This window comes from Triticum aestivum, chromosome 1B, assembly GCF_018294505.1.
Source record: "Triticum aestivum cultivar Chinese Spring chromosome 1B, IWGSC CS RefSeq v2.1, whole genome shotgun sequence".
Classification (NCBI taxonomy): domain Eukaryota; kingdom Viridiplantae; phylum Streptophyta; class Magnoliopsida; order Poales; family Poaceae; genus Triticum; species Triticum aestivum.
Window position 1 is genome coordinate 176,949,927 of NC_057795.1, and position 16,222 is coordinate 176,966,148.

The window sequence follows — 16,222 nt, forward strand, 5'->3', positions numbered from 1 at the left end:
AAATGGCTGATGCACATGAAGAGCAATTGAATGTAGTAACATTGTTGACAAATGTAATACATAACAAAAAAATGATGGCCTAATATAAGTTAAATATAATATGACTGGCTAAGCAGGATGGCATTGCAAAATTCACATATATGATGCCTGGCTAAACAAGATGGCGTTGCATAATTCACATAAACAACGAATAAACTAAACAGATGGCATTCGCACAAAGGATGTCTAAACTAAGAAGATGACATATTTGATGTAGAAAGTAAGCAATCCAAGGCACTATATGCATGATATAACCAACATCAGCATGCCAAGTTAGAGTGAAGACCTCAAGGGGTAAATAGGAGTGGTCTTCCCCTTCTGAATCCCCCTCAAAACAGATATCTTCCTCTCGATTCCAATCTAAAATGGGTGGAGGGGGGCTGCCTTTGCGCCTACCATGGAGCGACGTCTGCATGAAATTTTATTGCCATGCAAGGCTCGTCTCTTTTGCTCTACATGTTCAGTTCCATTGTTTACAATAACTGTCATGCATAGGAATAAAACATAGTGAGATTATGTAAGGAGTGCATGCAGAAATCCAGAGTGATGGTAGCAACCTTTGGATAGACCCAAAACCAATAATAGCAGGCAGATAATGGCTTCAGTTAAAAAAATACAGATAATGTCTTCTTTACTGTTTGTTTCCCACCCAACATGAAACTCATAGTAGACACCGGAGATTAACCAGATAGTAGATAGATACGATTGATTGCGGTCCCGATATGTACCGCACAACCATTTAAAAACTCAAGTTTGACCATTAATTTGGAGCTGACTCGGAGTCTAATCGGTGAACAGGACGATAAAGTAGCATGTAATATTAAGCGATGCATAACATAAGCAGACTCGAAAGAGTGCGACCTCTCTTGCGGACCCGTGTAGTCCTCGAGGTCATCTGCTCGGTTGATGATGGTAATGCAGTTTTTATGGCTGTTGGCGGCGGGGAATAAGATCCGAGGCAGCGAAAGACAGGCTGGAGGCCGGATCCCTGCTGTGCTGGACCCTTCTGTCGTTGGAGCAGCTGAGCTGGGGTGGACGACGGCGTAGCAGGAGCGGGACAAACCACGCAAGGTTTTCTTTGACAACTATTTGTAAGAGAAGTAATTCTGTAAGGGCTCGTTTGAATTGGAGGATTCCAACAATGCAGGGATAGTAAATAGACAAGAATAGGATAGGAATGCATGTGCAAAACAGAGAATTTAAAAACACAGTCTTTCTTCCAATCTGGGTGTTTGATTCACAAGAATTGGAAGATCACAGGATGCAAAGAAGCATGGTGAGATTAAGTCAAACCACAAGAAAATGTATGGTTATAATGCTATTATGCTACTATCTCTTAGTCTTGTGCTTCATGAATAGGAATTTGATAAGGAGGACAAGTGAAAATTAAAATTCCTACAGTTTTCTTTCAAGGAGACACTAAAGGAACAAATCCTACAGTTTTCCTTTGCTCCATTCCTTTGAACCAAATTCATGAATAGTAGTACCATAGGAAACTTTCCAATTCCTATATTTTTCATTCACTTTTCCTTTCAAGCACTGGCGATTCTAGTAGGCAGGCTTGAGCAAGGAAAGCCCTACACTAAAAAATGTTTTTGTGCTAATTCTATTACTTTGGACCCAGGCCACTGCCCTAATAGCTCAACTCCGAGGGCCATTGACAAATGCATAGCTCAAACGCGCAGAGATAAATAATGATGGCATTCAAGAGAGTCCATCACGGATAGCTAAGTTGCCTGGTACCACACTACTTGTCATATAGTAGGATAAAATAACCGTATTTTCCGTTACTCCGTGTGCTCAGTGGACAATATATATAACATGTAGAGTAAAAAAGAGATGCAACAAGTGTACAACCTCTTTAGCGAAGCCATGTCGATCTCAGCATGATTGGGTTGGCCGGTGAGGATGCTCCAGCTGACTTGGCTGTCAGAGGAGGGGAAGAAGATCTTAGGCGTCTGGATATGGAGCCTGAGGTACTGCACCGTTGTGATGGAGGGTTTCGTCATTGGAGCAGCTCTGGTGAGTTGTACGACGCCAAGGCTGAAGCAGGACAAGAGAGACAACGTTAACCTGAGTGGAATTCTAATAGCATCTCCAATAGATGATGTAAAATACATAACCACAAAGTGCTAGATGTAAAATACATCAGCCGCTCATCTCTGAACTTAACTGTCGAAACTGAATTTTACTGTCGAAACTGAATGCACTAGAGGTGAGGCTACACGTGAGTCGATTGACTTTTCCATCTCTAGTCAGTCAAGTTTGCAGCCATTGGATACGAAATCAAGGGCCTGCAATTTATCTTCAACCTCCACCCCCCTGAGCCGCCAGCCCCCACCAGCCAAATAGCCTCCCCCGCCGCCTGCGGCCGGCGGTGCGCCGCCCCGCCCGGCTCGAAAACACTCCCCACCGTCGGTCCGCCGCCGCCCCGGCCATCCCTCTAGGGCCCCCATGCCGAGCTTTTTCTCCGGCGATCCCCACCCCACCGCCCCACCACTACCGGCGACCACCGCCTCCACCCTAAACCCTAAGATAGATAGTGGGGTACCTCTCCAGTGAGCCCCCTTCCCCGCTGCGGCTGGTTCTTCCTTAACTCCGGTGAGCCCCCCCCCCCTGAAAATCGACTGACCCAAAAGTCGATTCAGTCGACTGAAGTGTAGCTAAATCGGAGCAGCATCACAAGCAAGAGCAAGAGCGAGAGCAGCACCACGAGCAAGAGCAATAGCAAGAGCAGACCAGGCAGGGGACCGAGAGCAAGAGCATACCAGCAAGCGAGAGCTAAAGCAGCAACAGCTCCTACTGATGTGGACGTTGCTGCCGAGGGAGCGGCACCATGGAGGAAGTGGTCGGCGATGCCGCCGTGGACGAATCCGCGCCGTGTCGGCTCGGGGCCGAGCGTCGGCAGCACCATGAGATCGAATCAAGAAGAAAATGCGACGATTAGTGTACAACCTCTTTGGTGGCGCCAATTAGTCCGCAGCTTCATCCGAGGAAACGGTGATGATGATGCTCTTACGGTAGTGCAGGTGAAGACGGCGGTGTGGGAATGGAGGTGGCACAAAAGATGAAGGGAACATCGGGGCAGCTCCTTGGAGGTGGAGGACGGGGTGGCTGAACTGGCGGGATGACCAGATCGACGATGGATCCTCATCAGGTATGGTGAATGAGGGACGTCGAGGTGTTGCTGTGGACGACGTCATCGGGGAAGAGGCTCCGGCTGGGTGGCGGATGAAGGAGGGTGTGGGGCTTCGCGGGTTTTCGCGGCCTCGGTGTACGAATGGGTGGGCGGATGGGATGGGAGTAGGGAACCATGGCTTAGGGACGCGCTTGTCTGAAATGTGGGGTAAGTTACGAAAGTACCCCCACCGATTTGAGGCGGTTCTTTCGGTTCAGGGGTACCACGGGAATTTCGCGTGTCGGGATTTCACAGGAGGTGGGAGTTTTCGCGCACGTTGTAATTTTGGAATAGCAAGGCGCGGGTTGAGATGGAGGGTGTTGTCGGATCACAATGAGACAAAGATATATCTTAAATATTTCGGGCTAACGAGGCGCGGGTTGAAATTTCCGGACAAGCCTAATGTGTACTGTACCAAATCAATTTGCACTACAAATGTCATTCAAAACTTTGAATTCATGTTATGTTCAATTAACATATTTCGCTACATGTATAATGCATGCAACCTACTACTCAAATGAACGTTTTAGTGCATTCCAAACGTATATACTACCGCTTCAATATAAACTAAATTTGAATTTGTTTCTCTGTTTGAATAAGATCTACAATAATGATTGTTGTGAAGTCAAAGCATTTGAATTCATTTTTCTATTTTAGTAAGATCTAAAATCATCATTATTGTCAAGTTAAACCATCGTTTGCGTATTATCTTCACAGCACACGACATGATTAGTCTCGAGTTACATATGAACTATGTGTACTATATGAACTCGAACTCGATTTTTTGAATCCACTTTATGTTGATTTCAAATCATAGTACATTTCAAGCTCTAGCTAGATCTTCATAATCTAAACCATGTCTCATATGTATAATTTGTTTATCACATTATGTATGGTGCCCCACCCCCTGCGCCTATAAGTATTTAGATGTGAGTTGCAAACACCACACATTACCACAAATTCAAATAAAATATGAGAATGTTCGATATATAGTATTGTTTAGATTGTTCGATATTTAGTTGTAAGCTGCAAACGCCACACTTTATCACAAATTCAAATAAATGTGAGATTGTTCGATGTATAGTATGGTTTAGATTGTTCGACATTTAGCTGTGAGTTGCAAACCCCATGCATTATCACATTATGGTATAACATGTGCAAAACCACAACACGCGTATCACTACTATATTCATGCATGCATATGTTTAAAACACTATGATCTCCTATTCAAATATATGAATCCACTTTCATATCAAATTATGATCTTTGTTAGTCTCTTACACCCACACAATCCTCTAACCTTTGTATCTACCACTAACTTTCTCTCGTGCATGCACACGTGCCCTCCCCCTCCCTCAGCATTCTATCCATCGCGCACATTCATTTTTTTTCTTTAGGTCGTTCTCCCAGTCTCCACAACTCCTTTCCGACACACACCGATCGATAAACCTCTCCAGTGATGTCTGCCTACAACATACACACGCACCTTCAATATCCTCCTTTATGTGTCCTTGCCTCGTGTCTCTCATAGGGTCCCACACGTGTAAACTCTCTCCCCTCTTTTCATCGATCTCACAACCGCACTCCTCCCCTATCTAGCTAGTAGCTGGGCCTCCACCTCCTAGCTCCATTATCTCTGTCTATCCGTCTCACTGGGCCTTATTTGCCTCTAAAAATGGACGTACACCGACCGATCTCCCACTGTACATATAGCTAGCTAGGTCCTTATAACTCATTTTTCCCCACGCGTCGATCGAGCTACCTCATTAGTTATGTCTCTCCCTTCCTCCGACAAACAACAATTGATCTACTGATCTAGTTAGGTTTGCTTACCAAACACATGGTTCCCCTTCATCATCCATGGATGCGTCCAGACAAATCTATCACGCACAGGCACACAAAGAAACACATCCCCACTCTTATTGATAAATATGGAAGTTCCACCCTCAGTTTGTCTAGTAGGCCTCTCCCACCATCTTCGAGAAGCAACTCCATCACCCATCCAGCACTCTACCCTCTCCCTCTTTCTCTCTCTCTCTCTCTCTCTCTCTCTCTCTCTCTCTCTCTGTCTGTCCCATCCTATTTCCCGTCCTTTAGTTATGTATGGATGTCGACCGATCTCCCTCAAGACATAGCTGCGTCTCTCCTTCTCAACACATATACGAGTCGTTCTACCTCTATAGTTAGGACTCTGCCTACCCCTCCCCCCACCCCCCTCCCACACACACACCGATACATCGAGCGCTCTAGTCATGTCTCCCTACAACACACAAACTTGACAAGTGCCCTCTGACGTTCCCGTAGGTCAGTCGCCCTATATCTTTGACTTGCACACACACACAATTTCGATAGATCTCTTCATTGATCTCGCACCCACCCACTTCATCCTCTCTTCGACTATCGATATCTATGACCCCTCCCTCTCTTCTCGTGGATGGCCTGGCCCTCTATATATGATATGGATAGGCCTCCATTTCACACACATTGCATGCAAAATTTTGTTTGAGATGTCATCGACACATATTCCCACAAATACATTCATGAAATCACTCACAAATGCACACACCATCTGTCTAGCTTTGTATCTCTCTCACACACACCCACGTACGTGGGGGACGTGCACGAAGAGAAGAGGTGCACGCACGGCGCACGTACTCCCGTCTCTTTCCCAACCACACCCACGCGGGTACACGGTGGAGCTCATTTCTATATGAAAAGGCAGCCCACGTGGTAATTTGACACGTGTACTGGTTGTCCACTTGATGGAGGGAGGATCGTCTACCACGGGTGAACAAACAAATTGCGACTTGACGCGTTATGTTAAAAAAGAGGCAAACCATGTGGGGCCTACCTTAGAGGCAAGGCTCTATACATGTGAGTACTTTTGATGTGTCCCATCAACTCGTAGAATGAGGAGAAGCTTGCTTAGTACGCCGTCTCCCCCCGCCCACGGGCGCGGTCACTCGCAGGACGAAGTGAAGCTTGCTTACTAGTAGTAGTATTACTGTACGCCTTATGCCCACTCCCTCGCCCACGCGCGTGGTGGCTCGCAGGATGAGGAGAAAATTTTACTACTCCCTCCGTTTACTCCTCGTCCCTACTACCTTTGTTAGAGAGATTATCATATTGTTTGGAATATATATGTCCTTTAGTAGATTTCAATATGAACTACTAGTACATACTCCAAACATTGATGTATATAGACGTATTTTAGAGTGTAGATTCACTCATTTTGCTTCGTATGTAGTCCATATTGAGGCCCTCTTTGGTTCATAATTCCTAGGACTTTTTCTAGTGCCAACTAAAAAGTCCCTACTCCTTAAAAAATCCCTCCATGTTTGTTTTCACAGACTAAAAAGTCCCTAGTCCCTCCCAAGAGGTGATTGAATGACCATGTTACCCCTAGTATATAGAAAAATAACAACCAAACAACACCATGGGGCGGCGGGGCAATGGGTGCAGGGAGGGGCATTGTTGGAGAAGTCCCAAAAATTACTCTCCTTGAGAGTCTTCTTCATTAAGTCCCAAAAAGCAAGTTTTAGTCCCTAGTAGTCCCTCCTGTTTGGTTAAAAAGTCTAAGAGGGAATTTTTCTAGTCCCTACACTAAAAAGTTCGTAGAAAATAACACCCCCTGAAACGGATGTAATAGTACGCACTCTCCCTTGCCCTCGACCCTCTCCCACGTGGTGGACATGCAGCAATTCATTCGGTCTCATATAGCCAGAACGATATATACTGCAGTACCATTATTGCTCGACTTCCCGAAGAGGCGAAGAGCCAATCGCAAGGTTAATATTTTGGAGATGCCAAGCACAAGGTTTATAGGAGAACGAGTAGTAGGTGCCGCGTCATTTATAAATAAAGTTTTTTTCTTCAGTGGCACGTACGCAATATGATAGGTTCATATGGAGAGAAAAGTAAATCGCTCCACTATATACATAGTCAGGACGGGCCAGCCTACACGGTTGCTTGCTGGGGTTGCTCTCTTCACACTCTCTCGCACAAAATGATTGTGAACACATCTCTAACATCCCGGCGGATCACGTCCGCTGGGGGAAGGGGTGGATGCTTAGTGTAGATGCGGTCGCCATCGCCGATGGTGAAAACCCACTGTCGGCACGTCCCGATCAGGGGTCCCCACTGTTCTCTCTCACAAAACTGGTGAGGTTGCCTTCGTCCCTTGCTCACAGTCGTTCAGGGGTCCCCGTCATTCTCTGTCACAAAACCGGTCAGGTTGCCTTCGTCGCTTGCTCACTGTCGCGACATGGGCAGTTGCTGCCTCCCACCGCCCTTCTCAAGGTTGAGCTACGTCCCCACATCCCTCAGGTACAACTCCCTTTACATCTGTCTTGCACCACTGCTCCAGCTGCCCACATCACTCCATGTGGATATTTCTCTACTTCTTTGCCCCGCACATACCTCTACTGGCTTCTACGTACTGTATTTGTGATGAGTTTATGTCTCATCAACTACTCCCAGTAATCTTATTCTAATCACGCTTCTTCAATTTCTTTTCAACAGGGATGCTCATCTCAATTTTGGTGAAACTGCACAAAATGATCCGATGGTCAAAATAGGAAAAATTTCTAAGGATTAGAATCCTCCAAAATTCCTTTGAGAATCCTTTGAATCAAAGAAGCCCTTAATCTATTTTATGATTCATGGAATTGTGCATTGTAAAGCATAAAGTAAAAACAAATAATGGCAATTCAACTAGAAAAAAAGTTTGGGCAGTTATGATACGGAAGATTCTAGAGCAAAGGAGAACCACTGTTGTTTTGAGGTTTGTGCATTATGCTTAAGTTCAACCATGGAGTCTGCTAGATTGTACATGTGGCAAAATCCGGTGGGGGGCTAGAAGATGGTGCGAGGGGCCGAGTGGAGGGAGACTATGAAGGAGTGCACAAGTGGGAGATCGATATTTAGAGAGAGGGGGAGAGAACATGCGTTGTTGCACGCAGTGGCGGAGCCATGAAAAATAAATGAGCTAGGGGGCCAAGCATTGCTAATCCTTTACGAGGAGGGCCATCAACTTAAACCATGTTTACCAGCAATTGTCTAATGATCACATTCATATTAGCCTCGATATATAGTGATTGGGGGGGGCAGAGCCCTTGCTGCACCCTGTCTTCGCCATTGTGCGCGCTTCTGAGAGATTAAGCGGAAGGCATGGATGATGAGAGGGGGATGTCGGATATATAATTAATGTGGGTGTATTAGCTATATATGTAATCCTATATAGAGAGGTATATATTGATCGAGGTGGAGATGGTAAAGAGGGTGAGACCTCACTAGATATATAGATTGATCGGTTTGTGTGGAAAACTATGAAAGACCTAGTTATACACACACACACATAGAGGAACATCGATCGTTGTGCATGCATGTGAGAGATAAAGAATGACCGATATGATGGAGAAGGGGACATGTGTGTGTGCCTGCATGGGAGACCAACCTGAAGAAAAAGATTGCATGTGTGCGATGGATAATGCCGACTGGTAGTGTGTGAGCATGCATGCACGAGAGAAAGTTAATGGTACAATTATAAAGAGAAGACAACTGTGTGGGTGTAAAAGACTAGGTGAGGTCATAATCAATGTAAATTTGAATTCAAATATTTGAATAAGAGATCATGATGTTTGAAACCCATGCATGCATGAATATAACGGAGATCTGTGCGGTGTGGTTTGGAAACAAGCATGTTGTAATGAATACACATTGAACAAGGTCAAACTGATTGAATTTGAGATACCGATGGTAGACATCGTTTGGCCACATTGCACCCGTGCATGGACACACTATTCTAATTGGAGATGATGGGTGGCTTTCGCATCACATATTTATCAACACAAAATGGATACATATATTTGAATTTGAGATCGTATGTACATGTAGTTCGTATTTATATAGGAATTTACTTCTATATTCATGTCATGTGTTGTGAAGATAATATTTAGATGGTTGTATAACTAACCCGAGTACAATCCCATTCAAACAGGGAAAATGTACTCAAATTTAGTCCATATGCTAGACAACACACATTGTTTCTTTATTGTTGAGGGAAGTGCAAATTGTTTTGGTACTATACATGTTATGTTTGTTTTCCCGGGTTTTTTAGGTTTCTTTGTTGTATTTGAATACATTTCTAGTAATATAGTAAAAGGGGACATGGCTCTCTCTATTGATGAGGTGCGAATTGTCTTTTTTTCGTACACGTTAAGCTTGTTCTCCCGAATTTTCAAGCCGTGCCTTGTTATGCCGAAATTTCAAGCTAGCGTCTCTGTCTATCGTGCTGCGAAACTCCCGCCTCTTCAACTCGCGCTTTGTTATCCTGAAATATTTAAGATATATCTTTGTCTTGTTGTGCTCCGACAACTCCCTCCATCTCAACCCGCACCTTGCTATTCCAAAATTACAACGCGCGCAAAAACTCCCACCTCCTGTGAAATCCCAACAAGCGAAATGCCCGTGATACCCCTAAACCGAAAGAACTGCCTCTAATCGGTGGGGGTACTTTCGTAAGTTACCCCACATTTCGGACATGCGCGTACCTAAGCCATGGTTCCCCGCTCCCATCCCATCCGCCCACCCATTCGTACATCGAGGCCACGAAAACCCATGAAGCCCCACACCCTCCTCCATCTGCCACCCAGCCAGAGCCTCTTCCCCGACGATGTCGTCCACAGCAACACCTCGACGTCCCTCATCCATCGTACCCAATGAGGATCCGTCAACGATCTCGTCGTCCCGCCAGTTCAGCCACCCCATCCTCCACCTCCAAGGAGCTGCCCCGATGTTCCCCTCGTCTTTCGCGCCACCTCCATTCCCACAATGTTGTCTTCACCTGCACCACCAGAAGAGTAGCATCATCACCATTTCCTCGGATGAAGCTACGGTCTAATCGGCGCCACCAAAGAGGTTGTACACTAATCGCCACATTTTCTTCTTGATTCGATCTCATGGTGCTGCCGGCACTCGGTCTCGAGCCAACACGGCGCTGCTCCATCCACGGCGGCGTCACCGGCCACTTCCTCCATGTCATCGCTCCCTCGGCAGCGACATCCACATCAGTAGGAGATGCTGCTACTTTAGCTCTAGCTCGCGCTGCTGCTCTGCTCTTTCTCTTAGTCCCATGCACAGTCTGCTCTTGCTATTGCTCTTGCTCACGCTACTGCTCTCGCTCTCGCTCTTGCTTGCGATGCTGCTCCGATTTAGCTACACTTCAGTCGACTGAATCGTGTTTCGGGTCAGTCGATTTTCAGGGGGTGGGGGGCTCGCTGGAGTTAAGGAAGTCCCAGCCACAGCTGGGAGGGGGGCTCGCCGGAGAGATACCCAACTATCTATCTTAGGGTTCCGGGTGGGGCGGTCATCGCCGACGGTGGTGGAGCGGTGACGTGGCGATCGCCGGAGAAAAAGCTCGGCACGGGGGGCCTAGAGGGATGGCCCGGGCGGTGACGGACCAGCGGTGGAGAGTGTTTTCGGGGCGGGCAGGGCGGCACACCACCGGCCGCGGGCGGCGGGGGGGCGGCTGTTTGGCCAGTGGTGGCTGGCGGCTCAGGGGGTGGAGGTTGAAGATGAACTGCAGGCCCTTGATTTCGTATCCAACGGCTGCAAAAATGACTGACCAGAGATGAAAAAGTCAGTCGACTGACATGTAGCCTCACCTCTAGTGCGTTCAGTTTTGACAGGAAAATTCCATTTCGACAGCAAAATTCAGTTTCAACAGTTAAGTTCAGTTTCGGCAGTTAAATTTAGTTTCGATAGTTAAGTTCAGAGATGAGCGGCTGATTATTGCCCTTGCTGGGGCAGCCTACCTGACGCCAGTAGGGCGCGCCGCCCTTGGGCCCCAGTTCGTCTAGTGTCACCAACCACGTTGTGAAATGGGCTCGGGAGGCGCCACCGTGGCGGCATGCAGATCTTTGTGAAGACAAGGAACACTCCAAACCAGTAGAGTAAAAGACGACGAGCCTCGGCGAGACCCTCACCGAGGAAACCCACAAGACCCCCGGCGAGATCCTTGCTAGAGACGACCGCAACGCCGCGGCAAGACCCTTGCCGGGGGCGTCCGCAAGACCACAATCAGGCCCGCACCCGCCAGGTTTTCGCCGCCGCTCCCATGCAGTTGTCAGCCCACCACCTGGGCAGGCACCTGCGTGTCGGCACAAGGCTTCTCAGCCAACTCAGAACATGCCTACATGGTGGCATGCAAATCTTCGTGAAGGCCCCGCCACCGTGCCACCTCAACAGCTTGCCAGCCTACATGGCGCTGACCGCCTCGCTGGCCCAGGCGTGTGTTGAGGCAGGGCAAAGCGGCGGTAAAGTGCAGGGGACACGTCAGGGGCGCATTAAATGCACGTTGTCCCGTAATGGCAAGGGATAGGCTTAATCACAGTACCCCGATGCCACATCATGTGTGCCACTGTGGCGATCCCCTTGCCTATAAAAGGAGGCCCAAGGAATCCAGGAGAAGGATTCAAACTTTTGGACAAGTTACACCCATTGTAGCTAGTTCAAGAACCTCAAGAACACAACTACACACATCAAAGCAGGACTAGGGTGTTACGCATCTCTGCGGCCCGAACCTGGGTAAACGATCCGCCTACTCGTACTGACTGCTGATCCTGCTCTCCTCACAACCTAGCGCCTCGCAACCGTAGTAGGGATTCTTGTGATCCCATAGGTGTCGTCTCCCACCTACATCTTTGGTGCGCCAGGTAGGGGGCGCAGTAGTGAGCACAGCTCTTCATCACCATGGCTCCCAAGAAGACGACCACGGCGATCCGTTCGTCCGGGACCGGACTGCCCATGCTGGTGCGGAACAGTAGCGGGCCAGTCGCAGAGAGAACCCATGGCGGAGCCCGCGAGCATCCACATCACCCTGGCAGTTCGGGCCTGGTGAGCAGCGTCGTTCATGCGCCCGGTGACGAGCCACACGCTGCGAACTCCAGTGACGGAGTTGGGGCCCCCGCAAACGGCGCAGGCCCCTCCAGGGGCGTCGTCGTGCCGCCATATGGCGGCGCGGCAACCTCCAAGACGCCAACACAGGCGCCCATGGCGCGCTCTTCCCAGGTCATGCGCGATGAGCAGCGCCGCCCCGTTGGTGACCCTGGGCGCCACCCCTGGGAAAAGTCCCGTGCGCCCTTCATGTGACGAGGAGGGCCAGCATTTGCACTGAGGTGTTGGCGGAGGTGGTGGACGGCGGCAGGGCCGTGATGGAGCTCCTTCTAACGTAGTTAGAAGTCGAAGCACATCACAGTCCATGCAGCTTTCGCCGCCGCCCACACCAGCAGAAGCCGTAGCACGCGCGCAGCTGCTCCTCGATTTTCCTCCTGTTGGAGAGAAGCTCGGCGAATGGAGGGCCACCATCCGGAGCCTCGTTGGCATCGCCAACCAAGATGAGTTGCAACCGGTGGGGCCCATAGGCCGCCACTCCATCGAGCCACCGCATGCCAACGGTGGACAGGCCGGAGGCGATGCGGCCACAGTGCACTCCCCTCCTCCGCACCAGCCACCGCGGGTGTCGATCCGTCGCGACGATGCTCATGATGATATCTCCATAGCATTGTCCGACCCGCGAACCCACCGCGATCAACACCAAGTCCTTCGGGAGCAAGCTCATGAAGACGCTCGAACCACCATCGAGCGCCGACGCGATGCGCGCCACCAGTCGGACAGGCAAGCAGGGCCCACTATGGACCACCCAGCACTGGTAGGCTATGGTGGCCTACCCTTGGAGGTGGGTTGTCCGGCCTTCACCCGTGAGCTGCGACAGCTCTAGTGGCCCTCCCACCGCACGTTCAAGCCTGACGTTGGCAAAAAGTACAATGGCAAGACTCACCCGTCGGAGTTCCTCAGCATCTACACCATCGCGATGCAAGCTGCTGGGGCTCACGATGATAAGGTGCTTGCCAATTACTTCCCGTTGTCACTCAAGCCCAATGTTATGTCTTGGTTAATGCACTTGCCACTGGACTCCATTTCGTCTTGGTCGGATCTGTGTCATGAGCTTGTTGGCACCTTTACTGGAGGCCACCAAGCTCATGCCCAGGCGAGCGATTTGCATATCATCCCCCAAAAGGAAGGAGAAAACTTGTGAAAGTACATCCAAAGGTTCAGCCGAGTGCAATACAACATTCCCGATGTTCATCCTGCCGCCGTGATCAGCGCATTCCATCAGAATGTCCGCAACCGCAAGATGCGTGAGGAGCTGGCGATGAACAAAGTCAAGGATGTGGCCGAGGTTTATGTTCTGGCCGATCGGTGCACTCGGACCGAAGAGGGGAGGAAGTACCCCGGCGAGGATGCCGACACGGAAACCGGCTCCATGGATGACACCGCCACCCCGGCAAAGAAGGGCCAGTGCCGTAATAGGAAGCACAAGGGCAAGATAGTGCTTGCCGTCGAGGGGTCCGATGACACCGGCGCCACCAAGAAGGCCAAGGCAAGCGACCCCGACAAGGAGGTTTCGGGGTGTGCCACTTGCCGGGCCTTGGCGGCTGCCGACAAGACAGGGTGCTCCGACAAGCAGTATTGCAAGATCCACCGCACCAAGGGCCACGACCTCTAGAACTGCCGGCAAGTTGAGCTGCTCGCCGAGAAACAAAAAGCCGATTATGAGCGGCGGGACAAGGAGAAGGGCCAAGAGAGTGCCGAGGGATCCGGAAAGAAATGTGGCGGCCAAGGAGGCCGCTGTGGCAAAGATAATCAACAGGAGAGGCCCGCCCGGGGCCACGACAAGAAGCAGGAAGACGATGATCATGACAAGGGCGATGAGTCCGGCGACCGCGAGTTCCAGAAAGCTACAGTGGCCATGTGCGTCGATGGTGGCACCTTGCTGCATACATCCCACCGTCAGCTCAAGAAGTGGGCGCATGAGATCACAGCGGTGGAGCCGTCGCTCGACGCACGGAAGCCACTGAAGTGGTCCAGCACGCCCATCATCTTCGACACCGAGGATCACCCTGACCGCACTACTGCGGTCGGGTGCTTGCCATTGTTGATCTCACCAACAATCCGCAACCTCAAGGTGACGATGATGCTAGTTGACGGTGGGGCCGGTCTGAACTTGATATCGCGTGTTGTGATCAAGAGGCTGCAGATCCCTGATGGAGACCTCGAGGAGACGGGCACGTTCCAAGGGGTCAATCCGGGGAGGAGACAGCCAAAGGGAAAGGTCATGCTGCCCGTGACGTTTGGAAGCGAGTTGAACTATAGGACGGAGAGGATTGTCTTTGATGTAGCCGAGATCCCCTTGCCTTACAATGGGATTCTCGACAGCCCGGCGCTGGCCAAGTTCATGGCGGCTTCTCACTATGCCTACAACATGCTGAAGATGCCCGGGCCGATGAACATCATCACCGTCCCCTCCGACAAGAAAGACGCGTTGATTTGTGTTGACCAACTCTACCGGGAAGCGGTTGCAGCAGCTACCGCCAAGGCACCTGCTCCTGCCGACAGAGCCCCGGGAGGAAAGAAGACCGGCGAGACTCCCCGCACCCACTCCGGCAAGCGCACCTCCTCAGGGTGTTGCGCTCCCGTCAAGGACGTGCCAGAGAGCTCCACCGGCAAGAGTAAGAAGTCCAGAGCTGCGCCACCAGAGACCAAGAAGGTGTCCATCAAGGAGGACAGTGCGGGAGGGGCTTTTACCATAAGCTCCACCCTCGATGGAAAATAGGAAAGCGAGCTCGTCACTTTCCTATGGGCGAACGTCGATGTGTTTGCATGGCAAGCGTCTGACATCCCCGGCGTTCCCATGGAAGTGATTGAGCACCATCTTCCTGTCTGTCCTCACGTAGGGCCCGTCAAGCAGAAGGTCGGGAAGCGAGCTCTGAAGAGGCAGGATTTCATCATGGAGGAGATCAGAAAACTAGAGGCGGCAGGCTTGATAAGAGGGGCCCTCCATCCGATGTGGTTGGCCAACCTGGTAGTAGTGCGCAAGGCAAACGGTAAGTGCAGACTGGGTATTCATTACACAGACATCAATAAAGCTTGTCCAAAGGATCCCTTCCCGTTACCGCACATCGACCAGATTGTTGACTCCACAGCCGGGTGTGACCTGCTATCATTCCTCGACGCCTACTCAGGGTACCATCAGATCTGACAAGAGAAGAGAAGACATCATTCATCACCCCATGTGGTACGTATTGCTTTTTACGGATGCCTTATGGGTTGAAGAGTGCTGGCTCGACCTTTGCAAGAGCGGTCCAGATTGGTTTTGAGCCCCAGCTACATAGAAATATGGAAGCTTATATGGATGACATAGTGGTCAAAACCAAGGACAAAGCAACACTTGTGCAAGATCTGGAGGAAACATTTGCAAACCTGCGCAAGATCAACCTCAAGTTGAACCCTGAGAAGTGTGTCTTCGGTGTCCCGTTCAGCAAGCTTCTCGGGTTCTTTGTGTCGCAGCGCGGGATTGAGGCAAACCCAGACAAGATCAAGGCCATCGAGCAGATTGAGGCACCTAAGCGGATCAAAGACATGCGTCGGCTCACTGGCTGCGTTGCCGCCATGAGCAGATTCATCTCCAAGTCCGTGGAGCGTGCCCTTCCCTTTTTCAAGATCCTGAAGAAGGCGGGCCCAATGGAGTGGACCCCAGAGGCCGAAGCCGCGCTGCAGGATTTGAAGAAATACCTATCCTCTAACCCAGTGCTGGTAGCGCCTAAACCATAAGAACCATTGCTGATGTACCTAGCGGCAATGAATTGGGTGGTTAGCACCGCACTGGTGGCACAGAGAGAGGTCGACAAAGAGGTAGCAGCAACGGCAGAATCAACGGATGGCGAGCCAGAACCCTCCCCGGCAGGGCTCGGTCCTGGCAAGGCTGAGTCCCCGGCAAAGGCTAGCACCAGAGCAACAGGGCCCACGCGACTAGGTGAAGTGGTGCAAAAGAAGAAAATGGTGCAGCACCCTGTTTACTTCGTCAGCTCCCTATTGTAGAAGGCTAGGTCGAGGTACTCAGGTGTGCAAAAATTGCTCTTCGGCCTCCTTATGGCCTCGAGGAAG